Below are 26669 nucleotides of genomic sequence, written 5' to 3' on the forward strand. Positions count from 1 at the left end.
CATCTTTATCCATCCGCCTCTTTAGGTCGGTCACCTCTTTCATGAGAACACGCAGCATCTGGTCGGTAGTCATTCGCTTTCCCGCCTTCCTCGGCATTCTCCAACAGAGTATCTGAAAAACAAACAAGAACGATTACAACGCTCAAAATTGGCTCTTCGTTCCGTCTCGAGCTCACGTGCAGCGAGGAGGTGCAGCTTCAGAGCACAGGAACAAGAGGATGCCTTCTGGTCTTGTTTCTCCTTTTATCCGTCTTCAGGGCGGGCGTAAACCCGCCCCTGCCTGCCCCAAGGGCGTGGCCAGCCGCGTCAGTGTCTAGGCCAACCCACTCGAGGGCGGGAAAAGGCGCGCCCCGGCTACGCCGCTTTGGGCATACCAGCCGAGACTCGCCTCCTGCCCAAGATGGCTTCCCGGGGGGATCGTGGTACTCTGCCATACGTTCGGGGGGACCGATTGGTCGCCCCTTTCCAATCTATTCCTTCCACTCCCGCAAGAGACTTTCCGACTAAAAGATGCAGAGTCTGTTGGTGAAGTGGCGTGCGGAGGGAGTCTCGTTTATACTGTCCTGACTGTCCTTCTAAGCCTGCATTGTGTCTGTCAGCTTGTTTTAAATCGTACCACACGCAAAAGAAGTTTTGGGAGTTTTAATGAGCTCTAAATTGAATTGCCTGGTCTGCATTCTGTAAGAAATTTTTAGTTTGTTTCATGGATTGGCATTAGTGCAAAGTGTTTAGTTTAAGAATTTGTGTTAGCTGTTTTGTAGGTATTTCCATGTGTTTAGTGTTTTTTTCCAAAAAAGAATTCTAAATGTGTTTGTGGTGTGTGCCGGCTGGTGCTTGGCTGGCGGTGTGTGTGGAGTTGAGCTTGGCTGGTGGTGTGCGTGGAATGGTACTTGGCTGTTGGTGCACGGAGTTGTGCTTGGCTGGTGGTGTGTGTGGAGTGGCTCTTGGTTGGTGGTGTTCGTGGAGTGGTACTTGGCTGTCTGTGCATGGAGTGGTGTTTGGCTGGTGGTGTGTGTGGAGTGGTGCTTGGCTGGTGGTGTGCGTGGAGTGGTGCTTGGCTGGCGGTGTGTGTAGAGTTGCGCTTGGCTGGTGGTGTTTGTGGAGTAGTACTTGGCTGTCTGTGCACGGAGTGGTGCTTGGCTGGCGGTGTGTGTGGAGTGGCGCTTGGCTGGTGGTGTTCGTGGAGTGGTGCTTAGCTGTTTGCATGGAGTGGTGCTTGGCTGGCGGTGTGTGTGGAGTGGTGCTTGGCTGGTGGTGTGTGTGGAGTGGTACTTTGCTGGTGGTGTGTGTGGAGTGATACTTGGCTGTCTGTGCACAGAGTTGTGCTTGGCTGTCGTTGTGTGCTGAGTGGTGTTTGGCTGGTGGTGTGCATGGTCTGGTGCTTGGATGGTGGTGTGGGTGGACTGGCGCTTGGTTGGCAGTGTGTGAGTAGTTACTTTCTGTTGGTCACTACACACACTGCTAGTTGAGTGACACTCCACACAGTCCATCATTTTGTGCAGTTGCAGTGTCAGAAATGTGGGCGTGTGAAAAGTGATGGGCCCTTGAATGGCGCTGTCTGCTGGTGTGAGTGTTGAAATGTGATGGGTCCGCTGCTGGCGGTGTGAATGTTTTGTATGTGTCACACGTACGAAAGGTGTATGAATGGCCTGTAAAGAGGTTGATGCCTTGACGTGGCCTTACAGCTCACGAGCTGTGAGTCAGTGGTTCAGTTTATCATACTTTCAATTATACGCAGTGTATTTCATTTTTTTGAAATTACTTGCGAATACAATTGTATGTACTGAATCATCACTCACCCTCGTGCCAAATCCAACCAGAATGTGTGTGTGCTTGCGGATTAGATGGCTGTGCAGTCATGTTTGTCTTTTATCTCTTTCTGAAGTAGGGTGTACCTTATTGTGATTGTTGTAATGTGTTGCTGTTCTTTCCGGATGGTGTCAATAGTCTGGTTTGTATCAGGTATGAAAGGCGCGTGAATGGCCTGTAAAACGGTTGGTGCCTTGTCGTGGCTTTACAGCTCACGAGTTGCGAGTCACTGGTTCGGTTTTTATGCATTTATTTATTGACAGAGCATTTCATTTTTTGAAATATCTTGTTAGTAAAATTTGATGTACTGAACCATCACTCGCCCTCGTGCCAAATCCAACCTGTATGTGTGTGTCTTTGAGGAATAGTTAGCCGTGCCTTAAATGTTTGACTTTTGAGTAACTCTGTTACGGTGTACATTATAGCTATAAATAACTTACTAAATGTAGTTATTATTGTTAAACCATGGAAGTATATGGTCATGTCTTTCTGGTGAATTCTATTGTTGATTTTTATCCAGAATCTCCTGCAAACTTGAAATTGTCTGTCACAATTTCCTTGAATCACACGCTCTCAAATTGAAAACTTAATTATCCACTGTACGATTTGGACCGTTTCCTGTTGCTGCCACTATGCCTACCCACGCAAGTGAGGTACCATTTTTTTTGAGAGACCTGGGGGAACGATGGGTGGGTGGAAATTTGTTGATCCACGCAGATTCCAGAACTTTCCACCACAGAAATGTTAGGAAAATGTTTTTTTTTTGTCAAAGTCTTAGCTTTGCAAGGGATTCTGGGTAACAACAACTGGGGGTAGGCAGACGAGTCACCCCATCCTGAATTTCCCCGTGTGTCTAGTTTTCAAAAATGTATAGGTTTGCTAGGTTTCCTTAGGTGCTGGCAGAGCTAGGGCGCAAAAACAAAAGGTAGTCTTTTTGTCCAAAAAGTGCAAAATTTTACTGGGAAATTGAGGTGCGACCATGTTGCGTTTTGCGCTGTTTCATGTCGCAGCCACTATACCTACCCACGCAAGTGAGGTACCATTTTTTTCGGGAGACCTAAGGGAACGCTGGGTGGGTGGAAATGTGTTGATCCACGCAGATTCCAGAACTTTCCACCACAGAAATGTTAGGGAAATGTGTTTTTTTTGTCAAAATCTTAGCTTTGCAAGGGATTCTGGGTAACAAAACCTGAGGGTAGGCAGAGGAGTCACCCCATCCTAAATTCCCCTGGGTGTCTACTTTTCAGAAATGTATAGGTTTGCTAGGTTTCCTTAGGTGCTGACAGAGCTAGGGCGCAAAAACAAAAGGTAGTCTTTTTGTCCCAAAAGTGCAAAATTTTACTGGGAAATTGAGGGGCGACCATGTTGCGTTTAGCGCTGTTTCATGTCGCAGCCACTATGCCTACCCACGCAAGTGAGGTACCATTTTTTTGGGAGACCTGGGGAACGATGGGTGGGTGGAAATTTGTTGATCCACGCAGATTCCAGAACTTTCCACCGCAGAAATGTTAGGGAAATGTGTTTTTTTTGTCAAAATCTTAGATTTGCAAGGGATTCTGGGTAACAATACCTGGGGGTAGGCAGACTGGTCACCCCATCCTGATTTTCCCTTTGTGTCTAGTTTTAAAAAATGTATAGGTTTGCTAGGTTTCCTTAGGTGCTGGCAGAGCTAGGGCGCAAAAACAAAAGGTAGTCTTTTTGTCCAAAAAGTGCAAAATTTTACTGGGACATTTAGGTGCAACCATGTTGCGTTTTGCGCTGTTTCATGTCGCAGCCACTATGCCTACCCACGCAAGTGAGGTACCATTTTTTTTGGGAGACCTAAGGGAACGCTGGGTGGGTGGAAATTTGTTGATCCACGCAGATTCCAGAACTTTCCACTACAGAAATTTTAGGAAAATGTGTTTTTTTTGTCAAAATCTTAGCTTTGCAAGGGATTCTGGGTAACGAAACCTGGGGGTAGGCAGACGAGTCACCCTATCCTGAATTCCCCTGTGTGTCTAGTTTTTAAAAATGTATAGGTTTGCTAGGTTTTCTTAGGTGCTGGCAGAGCTAGGGCGCAAAAACAAAAGGTAGTCTTTTTGTCCAAAAAGTGTAAAATTTTACTGGGAAATTGAGGTGCGACCATGTTGTGTTTTGCGCTGTTTCATGTCGCAGCCACTATGCCTACCCACGCAAGTGAGGTACCATTTTTTTTGGGAGACCTAAGGGAACGCTGGGTGGGTGGAAATTTGTTGATCCACGCAGATTCCAGAACTTTCCACCACAGAAATGTTAGGGAAATGTGTTTATTTTGTCAAAATCTTAGCTTTGCAAGGGATTCTGGGTAACAAAACCTGAGGGTAGGCAGAGGAGTCACCCCATCCTGAATTCCCCTGGGTGTCTACTTTTTAAAAATGTATAGGTCTGCTAGGTTTACTTAGGTGCTGGCAGAGCTAGGGCGCAAAAACAAAAGGTAGTCTTTTTGTCCAAAAAGTGCAAAATTTTACTGGGAAATTGAGGTGCGACCATGTTGCGTTTTGTGCTGTTTTATGTCGCAGCCACTATGCCTACCCACGCAAGTGAGGTACCATTTTTTTGGGAGACCTGGGGAAACGCTGGGTGGGTGAAAATTTGTTGATCCACACAGATTCCAGAACTTTCCACCACAGAAATGTTAGGAAAATGTGTTTTTTTTGTCAAAATCTTAGTTTTGCAAGGGATTCTGGGTAACACAAATTGGGGGTAGGCAGACGAGTCACCCCATCCTGAATTCCCCTGGGTGTCTACTTTTCAAAAATGTATAGGTTTTCTAGGTTTCCTTAGGTGCTGGCAGAGCTAGGGCGCAAAAACAAAAGGTAGTCTTTTTGTCCAAAAAGTTCAAAATTTTACTGTGAAATTAAGGTGCGACCATGTTGCATTTTGCGCTGTTTTATGTCGCAGCCACTATGCCTACCCACGCAAGTGAGGTACCATTTTTTTAGGGAGACCTGGGGGAGCGCTGGGTGGGTGGAAATTTGTTGATCCACGCAGATTCCAGAACTTTACACCACAGAAATGTTAGGAAAATGTGTTTTTTTTGTCAAAATCTTAGCTTTGCAAGGGATTCTGGGTAACAAAACCTGGGGGTAGGCAGACGAGTCACCCCATCCTGAATCCCCCTGTGTGTCTAGTTTTCAAAAATGTATAAGTTTGCTAGGTTTCCTTAGGTGCTGGCAGAGCTAGGGCGCAAAAACTAAAGGTAGTCTTTTTGTCCAAAAAGTGCAAAATTTTACTGGGAAATTGAGGTGCGACCATGTTGCGTTTTGCGCTGTTTCATGTCGCAGCCACTATGCCTACCCATGCAAGTGAGGTACCATTTTTTTCGGGAGACCTGGGGGAACACTGGGTGGGTGGAAATTTGTTGATCCACGCAGATTCCAGAACTTTTCACCACAGAAATGTTATGGAAATGTGTTTTTTTTTGTCAAAATCTTAGCTTTGCAAGGGATTCTGGGTAACAAGACCTGGTGGTAGGCAGTCGACTCACCCCATCCTGAATTTCGCTGGGTGTCTACTTTTCAAAAATGTATAGTTTTGCTAGGTTTCCCTAGGTGCCGGCAGAGCTAGGGTGCAAAAACTACAGGTAGGCACTTTGCAAAAAAGGGTCAATTTGTAAGTGCAAAATTTAGGTGTCACCACGTTGCATTTTGCGCCGTTTCCTGTCGCAGGCACAAGGCCGACCCACACAAGTGAGGTACCGTTTTTATTGGGAGACTTGGGGTAATTCAGATTTGTAAATCAACTGTTATTACCAATTGAGCTTTTGCGCATTTCTCCCTTTCAATGAAAGACATTGTGTAAAAAAAAAAAGATTTTGAAAAATGACCAATAATTCTCATGCTAGTATGAGTATTCCCAATTTTGAAAATTAGCAATTATATACTGTTTCTGAACTCTATAATTTGTACCCAATTCAGAAATACATAGGTGTCTTTCATACAGATTTTTCCATGTATACATTCAACAAATTTTCAATTATTCCAATATTTAACTGTTAGTTTCTATAAAGAAACCTTCATGGATTTAGACAAATGACCCCTTTCTGAATTCAGAATTTTGTCTACCTTTTGAAAATGTACAGCTTTCTAGGATCCATTATTGCTTTCAAACTCATTTCTACCATTAACTGGAAGGAGGTGGAAAGCTCTAAAAATAGCAAAAATAGGCTATGTCCCAGAAAAATGCCAAAACTGTGTGAAACATGTCGGTTCTCTGACAAAAGACTGTCATTTCCTAAAAACTGAGAAAATGTAGATTTCAGCCCCACAAACCCTTTTTTGATAACATTTTCAGGGAAAAACCCAGAGGCTTTCATTTGCAGCCTGTTTTTCCCATTGTTCTGAAAAAAACAAAAAAACACTATATTTTGGTTAATTTCTGGGACCCCTCCAAGGAAATCCACAAACCCTGGGCGCCTTTAGAATCCACATGATGTTGGAAAAAAAGTACGCAAATTTGGCGTGGATACCTTATGTGGTCAAAAAGTTACAAGGCCTAAGCGCGCACTACCCCAAATCGCCAAAAAAGGGCTTAGCACAGGAGGGGAAAAGGCCTAGCAGCGAAGAGGTTAAATGTTATTCACAAAACAATTTTAGGGGCAAATCAATGGTATTTACATTTGGCCCTTATTTATGATTGCCTTGTGGCACCGGTGCGTCTCTTTTAACATGGGACGCACTGGTGGCGCAAGGCCTTCATAAATAAGGCCCTGAGTTGCTGTGGTATAAACTTTAATATGTTGCAAATTAGTGTTTATATCGTTTGCTTTTTTTCATTACTTTGTTGTTTGCTAATAGTGGTCTTTAATGTGTTATTTTTTCAGAACCACAGATTGAAATCAACATTTTAAAAGCAAGCAAAAATGCCGTCAAGGCAAATGAGTAGAAAAAATACCATACGTAAAAGAACAAAATCAGCAACGAAATTAAAGGAATCCTCTACAAAAAGTACTTCAAAAAACACCAGAAAAGCTCATGGTAAGACAATTAAGTCTTTCTTCGCAACATACGTAGAACAAAAAGAAATGTTAATGGTAATGTGAAGATCTAGAAAGAGAGAGCAAATCTAAAAAGGAAGGAGAGGCCCACAAAAAATGTCTCTATTGGAGCAGGAGAGAGGAGTATGGATAGCAATAGAAGGTTAAATCAATTTAGGGACATTCATAGACGAATGTTTCGCAATAGGGTAGTTTTAAATTTGCTAAAAAATGAAAAGAAAGGTAAACAGAGAACTGCTTTTTACAAGAAAAAGAAAAGTGTTGAGAAGATTGTTGATCAGGCTTTTGAAGTTAAGAAAAAAATATTTATTTTAGTAATCAATAGAATTAGGATACTTAATAAGGCAATTGATGTTTTCAAATCGAACAGTAGATGGAAAAGAATTATTAATCAGACTAATTTTTGTGAAGTATTTTCTGGAGAATGGATGCATAGTTCAAGTTCTGAGCGATTTTTTAATGAGGAGAGTTGCTTTCAGGAAAATGATTTAGTGCATGCAGTTGAGGTTAGTTACTTTGGTGAATAAGAGGACAGTGCAGAAATGGATACAGTAATAGAAGGAAATGTGGAAGAAAATGTACAGAATTTTAGTACAGAAAATGTTGACCAAGAAAAGTCATTTCAGGTGAAAGGCCAAACTTTTCTTGTGTGTGTTGTCGATGAACTCATTATAAGAATCAGACTAGGTTAGTTGATTTATATGTAAAAAGTGAAAAGGAAAATAATAATGAGTGGAAGGATTTTGCAACTTATTTGTTGGTAGAGAATTGTTTTGATTTGGGTTCTGATCAACATATTTGTTAATATTGTTATAATACATTGAATGATAACAAAATGCCTGCTGGAGCTGTACATATTAATCTTGAGTTGGTAAATATTCCTTCTGAACTGATGGATATAAACACCTATGAGTCTATTCTGATTCAATGTGTGCATCTATTTCCAGCTATTGTTCGCATGGTGCCTAAGGCAGGGAAATTGCCTCCTTCAGATTTACAGAGAGGATTAAATGGAAGAGTTGTCTATTTACGTCTAGATTTAAAGGAAAATATTGAAACAATTGGTGTAGAAAAAGTGGAAGAGGAACCTCTAGGTATTTTAGTTAATGGCGTTTCTACAAAGAGTAAGAAAATCTGGAAAGAATTAGTGGATGTTTGGAAAGTGAAAAAGGCAACGTTGTATTTGGTGAAAAATAATCAATACTGCAAAAAATGTAAATGTAGGAGAAGAGGAAACAACTGTAGAAGAGAACAGTGATTTGTCAGCTGAGCAAATTGAAAAAGTGGATGTGTCCAGAAGTGAACACATTTATGAACACTATACTGTTCATCCTCTGCATTCCAAAGAAGTAATGGGAAATGCTATTGAGTTATTCCAAATGAAAGAAGCAAAAGGAAGTCCCATTAGTGTATGGGAAGAAAGCTTGGAAGCTCGTTGTTTTCCTCAGTTATTTCCAACAGGTCAAGGTGGACGGTATGATGACTGACCTGTGCGGATTCCTGCAGCTGAATACTGGACATCAAGATTATATGCAGAAGATCCAAGGTTTCGCCAATGTATTCCTTATTTGTTTCATCTTCTGTTTGAGAGTGACTTCTCTGGACTTTCTTATGCAGTGAACCATATACTAAAAAGTAGAGTACATCTGCAAAATGTTTTGGCAAGGGCCTTTATTGATAAAGTCCAACAGAAAGACACTGTTTTGGAATCTCAGCTAATTATTTTCTCATGGCATGTCAGTGTGGTACTAATGAGTATTGGGGAATTGAAATGTATGCTAAGAAACTGAGTATGCTTGGGAAGACTTACTTCAATTTCTTCGAGAGGCTAATGAAAACATAGAAAATATAGAATTCAAGACACCTGGAGAACTTTGCTCTTTGGATCCAGTTAATGTATGCAGTATTTCAATCATAGATTTAAAGCTATGATGTTTTTTTATCACAAACAAAAAAAAATCCTCCTCTTTGAGAGGTTCTGGATTTCGATTGGAGAAAGGAGTATCAAGCAAAAGGTGCTCCTCACATATATATGCTGCTATGGATCAAAGATGCCCCCAAATTTGGAACAGATTCGGATGACAAAGTGATGAGTTTTATTGAACCGTATTCTACATGTGCTGTTCCAAAAATTACAGAACAAAACTATTTAAGACATCAAGTCTTACGGTTTCAAACCCATCAATGTGGGTTGAAATCTAAGGACAAGTTCTACAATCAATTAATCAATCAGTGACACTTATAAAGCGTGCTACATACCCGTAGGGTCTCAAGGCGCTGGGGGGGGGGGTGCCGCTACTGCTCGAACAGCCAGGTCTTCAGCTTCTTCCTGAAGGAGAGGTGGTCTTGGGTCAGGCGCAGGTCGGTCGGGAGGGAGTTCCAGGTCTTGGCGGCCAGGTAGGAGAAGGACCTTCCTCCTGTAGTCGCTCTTCGGATGCGGGGGACGGCGGCGAGGGCGTGGTTGGCTGATCGGAGGTGGCGTTTGGGAGCGTAGAAGTTGACTCGGCTGTTGAGGTAGCTCGGGCCTTGGTCATGTAGGGCTTTGTGTGCGTGAGTGTCGTTTTGGATTTCCACGAGCAGTAATATCAAAAGGAAGAGTGAACAATTTTATGTCCTCTTTGTGACATACTGTCACAAGAAAATCACCGAAAAATACCTATAACTTAAGAAGAAATGAAGAGTGAAAATACATAAATGACTATAAGCCAGTCATTTTGTCCATGTGGAATGCAAACATGGATATTCAATATGTTACAGACAACTCTATTGATGTGGGTCGTTATGTAACATCTTACATTACAAAATCTGAAAAGACAGAACTAAAGGAAATGTGGGAGGAAATTGCCCATGAAAAGAGCCTAAGTTAGAAAATGAACAGCTACAGTTTGAAGATAGTGTCTCATCAAGAAAGTGGAGCATATGTATGTTCAGATCGCTTATCATCTGCAAGTCTATATGCCAAATCTAGAACAATTATTTAGGTGAGTTTAGGTCTTGCAAGAACACGAAACCGAGTTTTGAAATCAGTACAAGAAATTGAGTGTGTAGCATAGGAGAACCAAACAGTACAGATATTTTGAAGACAAAATATATTGGATACTTACTATCCAAATAGAAGTAATCATCTTGAGAATGTTTGTCTCTATGAAGTACTGCAAACCTATACTTTTAAATGGAATATCACAGAACATATCAATAAAGGTGCATATGTTGTCATTGGATCTGAAAGATGTCTGGTGAAACAAAGAAAAGGACATTTGTTTAATCATCGAAAACTGAGTTGCGAAACTCCTGACAAAAGGGGATTTTAATATTTAGCTCTGTTGCAACTCTTTAAGCCATGGTGTACAGAAGAGGAACTATTTGGAGATTTTCTCAGTTATGAAGATTCATTCACGCAACCAAAAATACTATAGAATGTCCTATTTTTACTAACTATCTACAAATGATGCATGAGGAAATACAGCAAGAAGCTACAATTGCAGCAGAGATTGCTAGAGACAGTTCTCAAGACAGTCAAAGTTCTGCTTCGTTGAATCTAGATCCATTAGGAGGACCAATTATCCAAAATGAAGCAGCCACTGTCATGGATAAGGTGGAAAGAGCAATGGAACAAGCTCAGGAGTATGTAATAAACTTAGAAGAATTGGAAAATCAGCTAAATGTTGAGCTGAAACAAATATACAATGAAGTGACAGAGCAGATTGAGCATGGTTTTTGTCATGATAAAAAAGAGTGCTCATGTACGTCATTTAAACCTGTTCGACTGTACGTGAGTAGAGAAGCAGGAACTAGAAAAAGTTTTCTAATTAAAGCAATTGAATCTTATCTACAGAAAAGAACTGAGTTGTCACTGTCTTGTGTTGTTACCGCTCCAACTGGGTTGGCAGCACATAACATTAAAGGGATTACTTTACATCATTTATTGATGCTGCCAGTACAGCACGGAAATAAATTAGAATATCACAAGCTATGTGGAGAAGCATGTTATGAAGTTTCCAGCGTCCTGAAAAAAAATGAAACTTCTCATTATTAATGAGGTAAGCATGGCATCAAATTTAATGCTTGCCTTTGTGCATTTAAGAATGCAACACACTCTCAAAACAGAGTATGATGTGTTATTTGGAGGCAAACACATCCTCGTTTTTGGAGATCTACTACAGCTAAGTCCTGTGAAAGGACAACCAGTGTTTAAAACCCTTACACATGAAGATACCAGGAAGTGCCTGGGAAGCATTGGAAGTGTTAATATTTGGTCATATTTTGAATATTCAGAACTCATTCAAAATATGCGAATAGCAAATGATGCTGATTAAAAAAGTATTCTTCAAGATATAAGAATTGGAAACGTGAGTGAACATGGCACAGAAGCTTTAAAGGCACAATTACTTTCAAATTTGTTTCCAAATGAAAATGTTGCTGCAGAGAATATATATAGGAAAATTGTAGAAAAAAAAATCAGTGATATGCTTGATGTCAACTCTGCAAGAATGTTCAATCTTCAATGAAAAAATGTTAAAGTTAGAAAAACAAGAAATTATAAAACTAGAAGCTATTTATAGAATAGAGCATGACATAAACACTATTATTTTGTCACAAATGTTGAAGTTGAAATTGGATTCTTTAGAGAAATCAATATCTAAAACTGCTGGTTTAGAAAAGAAGCTATATGCATGTATAAATTGTGGATAATTTTGTGACGTAATGTGGAAAGAGGTTTAGTAAATGGAGCAATGGGTCATGTTGTTTATTTTGTGAATTACCCAAATAGAGATGACATTGAATTTTTTAAAATCAAATTTGATAAATTTGAAGAAGAACAATTGAGTTGTTGTTCAGCTCGATTTTTGCTTGTAAAAGATTTATATGTCCGCCAAAAACAGTTTCCTGTTTGTTTGGCATATGCAGTGACTATTCATAAATCTCAAGGTTTAAGTGTAGATAGTGCTTTGGTGAATATTGGAAGCACTGTGTTTAAGGAGGTTATGGCATATGTTGCTTTATCTCGATTAGAACTGGATTATACTTGATTGATTTTGATGAGACAAAGACTAGTGCAGATCTAAATTATGTGAAAGAGTTTAATCGGTTAAGAAGAGAATATGCTCCAAATGTACCTCAATATCCTTTATTTGAAAGCGTGTGGTGGGTCAAAAAAGAAGATATGAAAAAAATTGTAGCAAGGTTGTAAAGAAAAGAAAAAAAGTAGATGAACCAGTAATTGTAAGCAAAAAGAAAAAGGATAGTATTAAAGAGGTTGTTGGATTTCAGTTTGAAAACATTTCTGGTGTCAACTGCTATGCTAATGTAGTGACTAAAGTTGTTTTTTTTCTTCAAACTTTACAACAACAGATTGTTGAAAATCGGGATCAAAGATTTTGTTGTTTGTTTTTAGCCTTTCTTATAAATGGCAACATGACTGTGATAATTGTTCATTTTCAAGTAGTACTAAAATAGACACTGAACGATTTATATATTTGACGTTACAAGACTGCAAATCAGTGTCTTTTAATAATGTAGTTAGAGAAGCAAATCAAAACATGGTCTGTACCCAATGTAACTCTCAAATGTTATCAACATGATTAATACAAAGATATGGACAGTATACAGTTTTAATGCTCAAACGATGTAGACCTGATGAAACAAAATTGACAACTTTAAATAAAAATTTTGTGGCTTCTCAATTATCAATTTCAGGAAGAACTTTTGTAACTGTAGCAAATATTTTCCATGATGGTCTTTCTACAACATCAGGACATTACACAGCTTATTTAAAATGTCCAAAAGGCTGGACTCATCTTAATGATACTCAATTGATTTTTAAACAACATTTGCCTTTTGACTTACCAAATTCTTACCTAGTGTTTTTACAACCCAAATTTTAGAGAAAATAATTGGCCTCGGAAGATTAGGCAGAGTGTTTTAGACTAATTATTGTTCTTGTAGATGTTGTTGACATGTTTGATTCTCTTAAATAAGTTTCTCTTATTGGTATACAGCTCTGTGCTAAGATAAAGGATGAGCAGAGTGTCATCAGCATACCACATGACTTCAAAACAAAGGACTTTCCATATACTATTTGGCCATGTGGAATAGTATATCAATCAAAAATGAGTATTTCGGGTAAATGTTGTAAATATGTGTTTGTACATAACTTTACTTTGAGAGTACAAAAAGAAGAAATAATGTTGTATTACTTTGTGACTGTTGATATTTATGTAAGAAATTGGTATTTGGAAGAAAATAGTTAAGATATGTTTTTTTCTAATTTTAACATTATTTATTGAAACATTGTATGGGTTTTTTAAACACGATCTTTTTGATTGTGTTTTTTTTGCCCGCTGTCATATGATGAGTAGTATTGAACTCACTGTTTTTAGTGAAATTCAATATATTCTGAGAACAGCAAAATAAAAAAGTATAAGATATTGTACAAACTATTTTGTATTTTGTATTGTGAAATATATATTATAACTCAATTGTTTATTCTCTTCCACAGATATTAAATTTATAAGGTAAGTATGACAAACAAAAAATACTTTTTCATCACTTTCTTACTTCTCTTTCTCTCTATCCTTTCTTCACACTCTCTCTTACTCCTTTAACTTTCCTCATCTTACTTCTCTTCCCTCATTCTACTTACTCCCCTTCATTCACCTTTACACTCCTTCTCTCACCATCAGTACTCTTCCTTCATCCTCACTCATCGTGTCGAACTCCCTCTTTCCACTGTCTGTCCCTCACTTGTCTTTTCTATCTTCCTCCATCACTTCCCTTGTCTTGCTGTATCGATCAGTCTCTTCTCACTGCCGCTTACTCTCTTTCCTTTACATCATCCCTCAGTGACCTTCACTCACTTCAGTTATTCTACTTCGTCACTCCCTTTCGCTCACTCCCCTTTCTTCCATCCGTCTCTAAGTTTGTTCCACTGTGTTAGTCACTATAACTGATTTACTCCCTCACAGCCTGTCACTCTCCCTCTGTTTCTCTCTTTTACTGTCTCCCTCTCACTCCACCAGTCTTCCTTTTCTCTCTCTTTCCATAAATCCTGCTCTCTCACTTACTTCTTTTTCCTTTCTCTTAATATGCTTCTTTTTCCTTCACTCCCATTCCCTCACCTTAATATCCCTTCCCTCACTGTCACTGCCCTTCATTCAATCCTCTTCCTCCACGTCAGCTCTTTTTCTCTTTTTCTATCAATTATTTTCTATTCCTCACTTAGTTTCCCTGTCTCTTAATTTGTTTCCTTCTCCCTCACTCATCTTCTCTCTTCCTCATACTACTTACCTAACTGTCACTGCTCTTAACTCACCGTCACTCCCTTTCTCCCTCTGCACTTCATCCTATCTGTATTTTTCACCACTTCACTTTCCTGCTCCTTTTTTGTCACTCCCCTTAACTCTGCTTCTCTCACTCCACTTCCCTCACTCTCCTTCCTTTACTCCTCTTTCATCACACCCTCACTCCATCTCACTTACTCCCATTTGTTTACTCCCTCACTCACTTTTTTTTATCCTTGTTTCTCTCCCTGTCTACCTCTGTCTCACTCACTCTAACTGCTTTACTCATTTTCAGTTAACAGATTGCGAAGAATCTCATTGCAGAAGTTGCATCAGAGGTGTACATTTGCGAAAAGTGGCCGGATATTCATAGCAGTTGATGAAGGAGATGCTCCTGCAGATGAAGTGCTTGGAACAGCAACTGGAGGGTTCGCGGTAAGGGTTTTGGTACATGCCCTTGCATAGTATTAGAATGTAAATTTTTAAATTTTTTACGTGCCTAATCAATGTGTGTATACTTTCGCACAGTACCACAGAGTTTGCAGGTGAACTTCGGTGCATTTACTTTCTTGTGCCCCTTTGGAATGGAGAAAAAGCAGATAAAGGACTCCTTGGTCTTTTTACCACGTGGCTGCTCTTCAACAAAGTCAGCATCTGAGTCAGATGATGAACTTTCTTTACTCCCCTACTCTCCTTCACTCCATTTCTCTCTCCCTCTGTCTCAGTGAGGGTAACCACTCTACTCCATCTCAGTGACTCACGCTCCCTCTCTTTCTCTCTCACTCTCTCCCTCTCTCCCTCTCTCTCTCCCTCACTCTTCCTGTTTTTTTCTTTCTGTTTCCTTCACTTCTACTTTATCCCTCAGTTTCTCTTTCCTCTCTCTTAATCTCCTTCCTTCTCTCTCATTCACTTTCATCACCCTCGTACTCCTTTTCTCACTGTTAATGCCTTTCACTCACCCTCAGTACTTTTCCCTCACTCCCCTTCCATCACTCCCCTTTCCTCACTGCCTCACTCCATCTCACTTACTCCCCTTCACTTATTCCTTCCCTCACTTTTTTCATCCATTTTTCTCTCCCTGTTTCCCTCTGTGTCACTCAGTCTAACCGCCTCAATCCTTCTCAGTTCTTTGCTCTCCCTCTCCATCTCTCTCACTCTGTCCTTCTCTCTCCCTCATCTTTAAACTCCGATCCTCTCTATTTCTATCACTCTTCTTCTATTCCTTACTCACTTCCCTGAGTCTTAATTTTTCTTTTTTCTCCCTCACTCATCTTCCCTTTTCCTTATACTACTTCCCTAACTGTCACTGTTGTTTACTCACCATCACTCGCTTTCTCCCTCTGCACTTCCTTCTATCTCCTTGGTCTCCTTGCCGCATGGCTGCTCTTCAGCAAACTTCACATCTGAGTCAGATGATGAAGTTCCTTTACTCCCCCACTCTCATTCACTCAATTTCTCTCTCCCTCTCTCCCTCTGTCTCACTCAGTGTAACCGCCTTACTTCCTCTCAGTCACTCGCTCTCCCTCTCTTTTTCTCTCTCTCTCCCTCACCCTTCCTTATTTATTTATTTATTTTTGACATTTTTAAAGCGCACTGTTACCCGGAGGTGTCCTGGCGCTGGCTAATCGCTAGTGGGCGTGGGCGCGGAAGTTAGTGAGTGAAGAGCCACTTTTTAAGGGCTTTTCTGAACTTGAGCAAGTCGGGGGTCAGTCTGAGACTTGACTGCAGCCCGTTCCATGCCTTGGCGGCACTTAGGGATAGACTTTTGCCTCCCCAGTGAACTTTTCTTATTCTGGGGTCAGGCATTGGGGGCCCAGGCCATGCAGCGCCTTGAAAATCACACAAAGTGACTTAAACAAAATTATTTTCCGCACTGGCAGCCAGTGTAGCTTTACAAGGTCCTGGGAGACTGAGGTGAACTTGGGAGTGCCTGTGATCAAGCGTGCTGCTGCATTCTGCAGGATTTGAAGTGTATCTAGAAGTCCCTGCTGGGCATTCAGATATAGAGCGTTGCAGTAGTCTAATCGGGACATCACCAGTCCGGTCACTACTGTCTTCTTATGTTCCGCCAGAAGGAATGGCAGGACTTTCCGGATAGTTTTAAGCACGTATTGGGTGGCAGAGGACCGTGCATTAATTTGTGGCCTGAAGTACAGAGAATCATCCATCAGGACACCCAAATGTTTTACCTTTGCCACTGGAGAAGGGGGGGACCCCATTTTCTCTGGCCACCAGCGAGATGATCAAAAATTGTCTTTTGCCCCAAACAGTAGCACCTCTGTTTTTGCAAAGTTGAGCTTAAGGCAGTTTTCTGCCATCCAGTTGCTCACCTCCCGCATGCAACATCTAAACCGATCTGCTGTGCTGTCCAGTTCTCCCACGATCTGCGTGTTGTCGGCGTAGTATGTAAGATTAAATCCAAAGGATCTAATTACTGGTGCTAGGGTGGAGATGTAGACATTAAAAAGAGTCGGACTCAGGGAAGACCCTGGGACTCCGCATGGGGGGGAGCACAAATGACTCAGATTTGAAGTCCCCCAAGGCCACTGACTGAGTCCTTCCAGATAGGAAGGCTTTCAAAATGTCAAGTGCCTTTCTCTGGATCCCGCTGGCCCTCATACGGTCCACCAATAATTTATGGTGGACTGTATCGAAGGCCGCTGATAGGTCCAGCAGGATCAGGGCGGCTCTACCCCCTGTGTCCAGCACTATTCGTATGTCTTTGGCAGATTTTATCAACGCCGATTCTGTGCTGTGTCCAGCCCTAAATCCATGTTGGGACGAGTCCAGCCTCTCTCTTGATCCTAGGAAGGTGCTAAGCTGTGTGTTCAGTATACCCTCCATGATTTTAGCGGGGAGGGGGAGTCTGGTGATGGGACGAAAGTTGTTCAGATCGGTTACGTCTAGGTTGTTTTTTGTAGAAGGGGCAGGATGGAAGCTTGTTTACAGCGCAGGGGAAATTCTCCCTTGTCCAGCATGATATTGAATAGGGGGGTGAGTCCAGAAGCAATAGTTGCGGGAGCCAGTTTAGCAATCATAGCTGGGCAAGGGTCATGAGGGGAGCCTGATTTTATTCTCATAAGCTGACTTGATACCTCCTCCTCACTGATGGGGGGGAATTTGTCTAGTGATTCAAGTTTCCTGTTGGTCTCGAGATGTGTTTGAGGGGTAAGGTATGGGGCATTGGACATGATTTGGCTGTCTAGGGGATGAAAGATTTTTTCTACCTTGCCCAGAAAGAATTTGGCTAAGTCTTCGCACAATTGGTGACTAGGTGGTATATCTACTGGTTTAGGGGCAGCCAACGAGGATATTGTGCTAAATAGTTCCTTGGGTGAGTTAATTGCTTCTTTAATACGTTTAGAGAAGAACTCACGTTTAGCATGGCAGATCCTTTCCTTGTAAACTCTCAGTTCTGCATTGAGCAGTTTTTTGTCCTCCTCCCTGTAGTTTATCTGCCACACTCTTTCTAGTTTTTTTCAGAGAGTTTTGTGGTCCCTAGTTTGTTCTGACAACCAAGGGGTGGAGGGGCTAATGCGGGTAGAACAATAGGTGATTGGGGGTGCAAGCTGCAAACATACGGCATCCAGCCAGCTCGTATAATAAGTGGCTGCTTCCTCCACATTACTTGATGGGGGCATTGAAGAGGATGTCAGAAGGTCCGCCAGTGTTGTGCTTTCTATGGTTTTGCAGTTCCTGATCCTTTTAAGGGGGATTTTGGCCAGAGTGGGTCTGGCGGGGGGGCTGAGATAATATTAAAAAAGAATGCCTCTCTCTTTCTTTTTCCTTAACTCCTACTTCATCCCTCAGTCCCCTTTCTTCTATCGTAATCTCCTTCCTTCTCTCTCATTCCCCTTCCCTCACCCTCATACACCTTCCCTAAGTGTGACTGTCCTTCATTACAAAAAAAGTATGACACTTCTTTGAGAAGTGAAGTTAGTTCTGAAAAGAACTTTTTTTTGTCTTTGTGTTTTATAAATATATGTCATCAGTGATAGTTAGCTGGACATTTCTCTAATACAAAACCATTGAAATTCCACTGTTATAGTTAGTTCAGCTAACTATAACTCGTGCGCCCGCAAAGCACTGCTGATGACGTCACATATTACATCACTCATGACTTGGTCAGTGACATCACTCATGACATCACTGATGACATCTCAAATGACATCACTGATGACCTCACTGATGACATCATCCAGTGAAAGTGTGTCTTTCTGAAAAATAAATATTTTTTATATATGTATATCTAAAGGTCGATGAAAGAATAATTGTGTAAATAAGTGTCTAAATTGATGATTTTAAAAAAAACAGTTGTATAACTGGCTTATTAAGTGTTTCTTAATAAATACATGTATTAGCGAGTAATGTTTAAATATGTAAATATCTGTATCAGTGTCTCACTTTGTGTATAAGTGGCTGCAAGGGTTGGTGACTAGCTACATGAGTGTCGATATGGGTTATTAGCTGGTTTTTAGAGTATCAGTATCAGTGTCTGTATGTTTGGTGGGGGGTATTACTTACCGCGTAGATGCATGAATGGGTGACTCACTGTTTGTATGTGTTTTGAAGACAGCATGTGTGCAGGACTGTATGGGTGGATGAGTGTGTGAATGGGTGTGTTAGTGAATGAATCACTGTATCAATAGTATCTTTATGAGTAAATACATATGTTTTAAACTAGTATATGTGAGTATTGATGTATAAAAGTGATGTATATAAGTGAATATATGTGAGAGCGAGAGATTGTAAGAGTTCCTGTATAAATAAGAATGTGTTTCTGTAAGTGATTTTTTAAGAGAGTAGTTATGTGTAAGTGGTGGTTGTACAGCTGTATATGCAAGTAAATGGATGTTTGATAGTTTATTTGAATGTGTCAGTTTGTGTGTGAGTAACTCTATAGATGAGTGTTGGTGTGTAATAAGATGTATAGGTGTATGAGAACATTTGATGAGTGAGTACAAGTATGAGTGCCTATATAAAACTGTTAGTGAATGACTGGATGTGTATGCAGATTTAGATAAGTGTCTTACGGATCACTCCCTCGCCTTTTTTTATAAATTGAGCTTCCATGAATTTCTGTATCCTATTTTTGAAATGTGTAACGTGCTTTACAATGTGTTCTTTTTATAGTATGTTCATGATGGTATTCTTTTCTGCATCACGTGAAATACTAAATAGGTTGTTCTAACTGGTACAGGTATCTCCATTTTTTTTTTACATTTTGTTTTCTATTTTTGAATGTGTGTATCAAGGGTTATGTTACACTGAAATTAGGCCTGCCACTCTTTCACGAGGATGATGTCCTCAGTGAGGTCATCAGTGATGTCATTTGAGATGTCATCAGTGATGTCATGAGTGATCTCACTGACCATGTCATAAGTGATGTAATATGTGACGTCATCAGCAGTGCATTGGGGGCGCGCAAGTTATAGTTAGCTGAACTAACTATAACAGAGGAAATTCAATGGTTTTGTATGAGAGAAATGTCCAGCTAACTATAACATGAAAGAAACCTATGTTTTTTCAGTGAATTTCTAAGGTTTTTTATATGCCAATTCCTAACTATAACATGGCTGAAACCTATGGTTTTTTCAGTGAATTTCTAAGGTTTTTTAAATGCTAATTCCTATCTACAACGTGACTGAAACCTATGGTTTTTTCAGTGAATTACTAAGGATTTTCAAATGCTAATTCCTAAATATATTGTGCCTGAAACTTATGGTTTGTTCAGTGAATTTCAAAGGTTTTGTCAATAATAATTTATAAAACTATTAATTAATATGTCTTTCTTTTTATACACATTTCTTGTATTCTTAATATAAATATTTATATGTATTTTATTTTTTAGATTATATTTCATATTGTTATTATAAAATACTAACAAAACTAAATTGCTAAATATTTTTGGGATTATTTATTGCTTAACTTCGATTGCAAGCTTGGACTCTATGGACCCACAAATTAACTGTAAGATTGTAAAGTTTCTGCTTGCTTTTGAAAAACGTCTGAAAGCATACTAATATCTTTAAAACCGTATTGTGTTATGATATTTTTATTTTCTTTGTCTCTTTTAACTTTGATTTATGAGTATTTGGATTTTACCTTTATACAAATCGTGAATATTAGTTTTTTAATCAATTTTATATTTAAACACTGTTTCAGAAGTGTAATGAAAATGTGTTATGTATTTAATTAACTAAACAATAAAGTTTAACACCTATTATTTAACACTTGAAAGAGTTGTTTGTCAAATTTTACAGGTTACTTTTGGAGCATTAACCTTTTTTTCCCTTCTGGAAAAGTAAAAAAATTGCCAAATTAGAGCTTTTTTCCTCTTCTTTAGAGATTATTCAGGAATGAAACTTCCCTCTGATGAACTGCTGGAAGATGAGTCCATTTCTCTTATAATGATCTTCCTTCTATTTGAAAATATTCTCAAAGTCGAATGATTATAATGGGACGGAACTTTCAACAGTTGCAATAGGAAAAGATATGAACCAATCAAATCTCTCCTTTTAAAGTCACATGACTTTATGTACGCTTATGATGGGCTTACGCAGCTGTTTCGATGCTAGTTTGCATGATGTTCTACCGTGATTTGTGTTATTGTTTTTAAAAGCAATGTATGTAAAACGGTAAAAAAAATTCATAGCTATCCCAAATAATATCTTCCTTTAGTATGTACATTAAACACATAAAAATATGTTTTTAACCATGTAGAAACATTGGCGCCTTTCGTGTACAGGGCGTCTTTCATGACGTCACACGTAACCTTTGATGCAACGCGTAAGCTCAAACCATATTCGTACTGTATGCGCAGGTTCATGCAGAGTACAATAGCAGTACATGTATGATGCGATCACCCTCTCAGTGACAAATCAGAGCATAGGGCGCGCTAACGAGAATGATTAGAAGTGGTCACTCATTGGAGATCCAATTCTGGGCCTGCCTCTGCGCACATGATAGCACCCCCCCATCTCTCTCTGTTGTTCATTTTTTGGTGCACACACTCCCACTTGCAAATGCGCGGTGCACGCCCGCCCACACTCCCAACGTGCCACCACCTAGCATGCTTGCTATCACTAAGCCTGGAAACCAATACATTAGCCAATGTGATGTCCCCCAAGGCCATCATTCTTATAGACCGCAAACACGCTACCAATGATGCTCCTGGGCTTGGTTTGCTCAGCCCCCGCGGTTCCCATATTATCAGAACACTGACGTGAGCACGCTCTCTTTTGCCTGCTTGTGCTGCGGTGACAGACAGAGTGTCGTCATCGATTTTACTACAAACTCACAGCTCGAGTGTGGGAGGACTCCTGACACTCGACGTGGTATCACTACTGCTGCTGCCCAGCCACAATACCATAGGCACGGAGGCCACGGTGCCCGCACCCAAAACACCCCAGACCCAGCAAAACTGCAGCCTTTGCAGACACAACAAAAGACGAGAGAAGCAAAGGTAAGAGAAACCGTCACAACATCAGACTCCGCTGTAAATTGTATATGCATAATGCTATTTTTTTTTCCATCATATGGCTCTTCTACCCCTTAATGGTTTTAAATTGTATGCACATAGTATAAAAGTTTCTAATTGCATCACAAGGTCCTATACACCTCTAATTTTATAAATTAAGCGTCCATAAATTTCTGTGTCGTATTTCTGTACTACGCCACGTGCTTTTTTTCTGCGTCACAAGGCTGTCCCAGGCAGGACCGGATTGGCCGTTGCGGGCACAGGCAATCCCCCGGTGTGCCACAAGGATGGGGGCTGGTTTTGGGCCCCTGGGGGCCGATTTTGTTACAGGGCCGTTTTTGCAGCATAGCTTCAAAATCGGCCCTGTAACAAAATCGGCCGAAAATCGTCTGAAAGCTGAACCTGGCAAAGAGCTTGGTCGCACCCCCCAACCCCCCTCCCGGGGGAGGATGGGGGGCGGTGGAGGTTTTGGTTCCCAGTCCGGCCCTGGTCCCAGGCCTCCATTCTTATTGATCTTCCTTTGTGGATCCTAATATTTCAATCTGTCTTATGGAGCACTCCCATGCCTTTTTTTTTATAAATTGAGCTTCCATGAATTTCTGTATCCTATTTTTTAAATGTGTCACATGCTTTACAAGGTGTTCTTTTTATGGTATTCTTTTCTGCATCACGTGCCCCTCCTACCCCTCAATGATTTTGTATGTACATAGTATAAGGGGGGACCCAGGGGGAGCCGTGCATGAGCCATTCTCTCCCCTGGGTTGGCTCGCACAAGGGAACTGGCCACAGGTGCAAGGAAAGGTGATTAGCTAGTTGGAGCAGAAGGTAAAAGGGATAAATAGGGGTGGAAAGGATGTGAAATGGAACTGTGCCGGGGGAGGCAGGTGCCGAAGGTTGTTTTTGCTCCACTCACCCCCTCTTTCTCTTTCAGGTCCTGTTTCTTTGTTGTTTTATGGTGCTTTGGGTACTGCTGAAGCTGTTTATTCCTGGTTGCCACGCTAAGACAGGTCTATGTGCAATTTTAGTTGGTAGCCACTTTTCAGGGGGTTGGGCAGCCTGGAGGGGTTTGGTCCATCCTCAAACGACACTTAAAGGAAAGGAGGGGGGTATAAACAAGAGTGAGTTGCTCCTGGGTAGGGGTTTCATCTTTCATAAAGATGCTAAGATAAGTAGAAGGAATGTTTGGTTTAATAAATAATGAATTGCAAGATGTTTGATTAGAAGTTAATTTGCACCTGTCTTAATAAAGTGGCCTTTCTTGCTAACCAAGAAGTTGTGGACAGTAAGTTATTGCGCAAATGTTTCCTTCTATCCATCACATGGCCCTCCCAGCTCTGCTTTGCTGTATGTTTTTGGAATATATGCTTTCTGGTTCATCGTATTTGCTCCCTCCTAATTCTCCCATTAGTTTTATTATTAATTACTGTGTCACGTGACACTCCCAAGCCTGTATTCGTTTTCAAATACTTGTAAGTCTAAACAAATGTAATTGGCAACCACAGCTCATGCAGGATGTTACGCCGTGCTATGACGTCAGTGGCCATGGCTCGTGCAGGGCGTTACGCCGGGCGGTGACGTCAGGCAGATGGGGGGCAGCGTGGGGGTTTGTAAAATGCGGGATATGGACGATGTCAGGTAAGAACAGAAAAAAAAAATGAATTTCGTTGCCCGCGCTGCATCACATTTGGCAACTTGGTACTTACCTGACATCGTCCATATCCCGCATTTTACAACCCCCACCCTGCCCCTCCTCTGCCTGACGTCACCGCCCAGCATAACGCCCTGAACGAGCCGTGGCTGCTTAAATGCAATCGCAATTTATGGAATCTCAATTTAGAGATTTCCTAATTGCGATATTTGCATTTGGGATGATGCAACCCAAATGCAAAAATACCAGTCACAAACGGAAAGATTCTGAGAATCTGCCCGTTTGCGACCGTTTTTTTGCTTGATCCAACTTCTTTAAAATACTCGTAAATTCCAAAGAGGGTTTTCAAGGATAACATTTATTTTGCAAACTACCTTTTCAATGGTTAGCATTGCTCTAATGATTCCCTAATATACATCTTTTTTACATTTACAGTTTATTTAAAAGTATTGTGGTGTCTGCAACCAAAATGCTTCAGCAACTTATACCGAAAACTTTATGGTAAGAATCTTTTCTGAGTTGCGTGCACCATATTTGAAAGCTGGCAATGCACCGCCAAGGATGTGTAATTCCTATAGCCTGACGCACAGCACATATTGTTTGAGGTCAAGGGCAACAAGTTTTCATGTGTATTGTGTCCTCTGCACAAGTAGGCCCAACTCCCACCAGCACAAACCCTATGGCTGACAGCAGTACCACATAATGGGTCAGAGAAGGGCACTGTCTGTAGTTAACGTAATATGTTTGCCCATATTTTAATACTGTTCAAACCTGTATTTATGGTTCACTAATTGAATGCATTTATTACTCAGCGCGCACTCTAAGTAAATGTTGTAACCTATGAGTGCACAACTATCAGTGACTCCAGTATACAAAGCTGAAACACGCCTGACCCATGTATGCTTATAAGAAATGTCTACTGCCAAGTTAATATTTGTGTCCATATGTTAAAGACCTTCAAACTTGTCATTATTATTACTTAGAGTGACTCTTCCAAATAAATGTTGTAAATTCAGACTGCACTACTGACAGTTTCTGTAGTAAAAAAAGTGTACACACACTTCCAAGGTTTAGCACTTTGGGGCTATGTATACTGCTCCCAGAAAGCTCTGTGATTTAAAGCAAATAATTGCAGAAGCTTAAAAGCAAGTTTGATATTACTTTGCTTTCAAAATAAAATGTTCATAAAAAAGAGAAAGCAGGAAAAGAAAACATTTTGCTAAACTATAACATTTCTGTTACCATTTTTTTGCAGCATCATTTAATAACATGCTCATCCATGCTAGTATTTCCCAAAAATATTCATTATGGAAAATCTCTGAAACTACTTTCAATAAGTTTATGGGAAACACAATTCAACAAGCATCGGCAAACACAGTAGGTCTGAAATGGTCACCTTTTTACTTTTGTCATTGTGTGACTCGTTTTGGCATTGTGTTTGTAAAACGTTATTGCCATATAGGCTGCTGCACCCTCACTATTATAACAAACTTTGGCTAAAAATATATTTTTGGTTTTAAAAAGCACGGACTTCCACAGTAGTTACTGGCAGTGAACACAACTACTTTGTGTGCAGATATACTCCTCGTGAAACAGCATAATGCTGTGACTCAAAGTGAAGCCATGCGAGTGAGAGAGAGAGCGAGAGAGAGAAAGAGAGAGAAAGAGAGAGCGAGAGAGAGAGAGAGAGAGAATATAAAGCAAAAGGTAACGGTTAATGCCAGACCAAATTAGGTGCCCGATTATTCAAGAAAGTCTCAAAAGTGCACCCATGGAATATGTCCTAGCATTAAGCGCAGCTATACAGATTTTGTGAATTCCCAAAAATGTACACAAGTAGGACAAGAAATAGTACTCCTACAAAATATTTCTGAACTACATTTTAACAAGAGCAAATTTGCATGTGTAGATTTGCTCATGCAAAAATCTGAATGTTTACAAATTCACTTTTCCTCCAACACCTTTATTCCCAACTCAGGAAGAAGGTTGATCTCTGCCATTGTCTGGAAGAAATGTCCAACATTCTTCACTATGACAAAAGATTAGAGAGGCGTTGTTAAAAACGCATAAAACATGGAAGTTAGTGGGTTTTCACAGACTCAAAAGGCCATTCGTACCCTGGAACTATGTTTACCATTTAAATACATATAAAGTTTTTATTTCAAAAAGCTATTCACCTTTAAACAATGCAATATTAATCACAACGTACTTTTCACTTTCTTCTCAACAGGCCCAATGTTTCGAATGCAGCAGATGACGGAACCTTCCATGAACAGAAGCAAATGTAATTCATACTTGCCTTTTTCTGACTGTATATAGAAAAAGTATTAATTTTCTTGAGTCTAAACATACCTTTTGGATTAGGACTATGAAATAATAGTATAACAATATAATTCAGTCTATTGTCAGATATCTACCTTGGTGATAGTGGAATTACCACTACCTTTTAGACAACAATAATGTGTTGAGGAAGAGTGTTGCTTTTTCACCTTCAAAGAGGAAGATTTAAATTTATATTTCACCAGATAAACAAAATAATTACTCAATTTCAAAAAGAAAATTAAGTAGGAATGTTAGACGAAGTCTGCTCCAACTCTAAAAGCATTGTGCATATTGTAACAGGTGAAAAAAACTGTGTCTCAACATTATTTTAAGATAATTTGGACACAAGACCAGACTGCAGGAGTTTCCAAATACTTTTTATGCTGGACAGTATTGCGTCTAAACACCCTTTCACTGCTTTCTTCCAAACCTTCAAAAAAGATTTCATGAATTTACATGCATAGTCTTTGAGGTCTGTATATCTCTAATGTAAAACAATCGTACTTGTTTTATCTTTTGTAAACGGACATATGTAAACTTATCAGTCACTCCTATGGTAAGCCTTTACAATCCTGAATGCTGACTGCTGAGTTTTGTATGAGAGAATGCCCATACATAACCAAGCTAACTTTTCTTTAGCTGAATAGAAACATGTAGTGTAACCTGTCAAATACTTTGAAATACTACCATCTCACTAGTCCTAGAGGTGGTTGTAGAATGCAACCGTTCTTCATAAAATAGAATTGGATGTCACCAAGTACAAAGTTTTTCTGTATTATCGAATCCCTAATGCGTCCCTTAAACATTCAAGCGAAGTCCAAACACATACTAACTAAAACACAGCAACCAATAGTAACCTATAAAATTTGCCAAAAAACTCTTTCAAGGTGTGATCAATCCAAAAATACTCCTTTGGCACATCAAATATAGTACAAAACACATAAACTACTTGCACCCCAACAACTTTGCTTGAGCTGCAACACAGAGATTGCAGGGCAACTACTTGTCAATAGCTAATTTAAGAGAATTATTGTATTTTTCCAGTGCCGATTCGGCTGAGTCTGCTTCGGAGAATTGAGGTTGTTGCCAATGTTCAAGCAGATTTTCAACAGA

This window comes from Lissotriton vulgaris, chromosome 6 (genome assembly GCF_964263255.1).
Source record: "Lissotriton vulgaris chromosome 6, aLisVul1.2, whole genome shotgun sequence".
Classification (NCBI taxonomy): Eukaryota; Metazoa; Chordata; class Amphibia; order Caudata; family Salamandridae; genus Lissotriton; species Lissotriton vulgaris.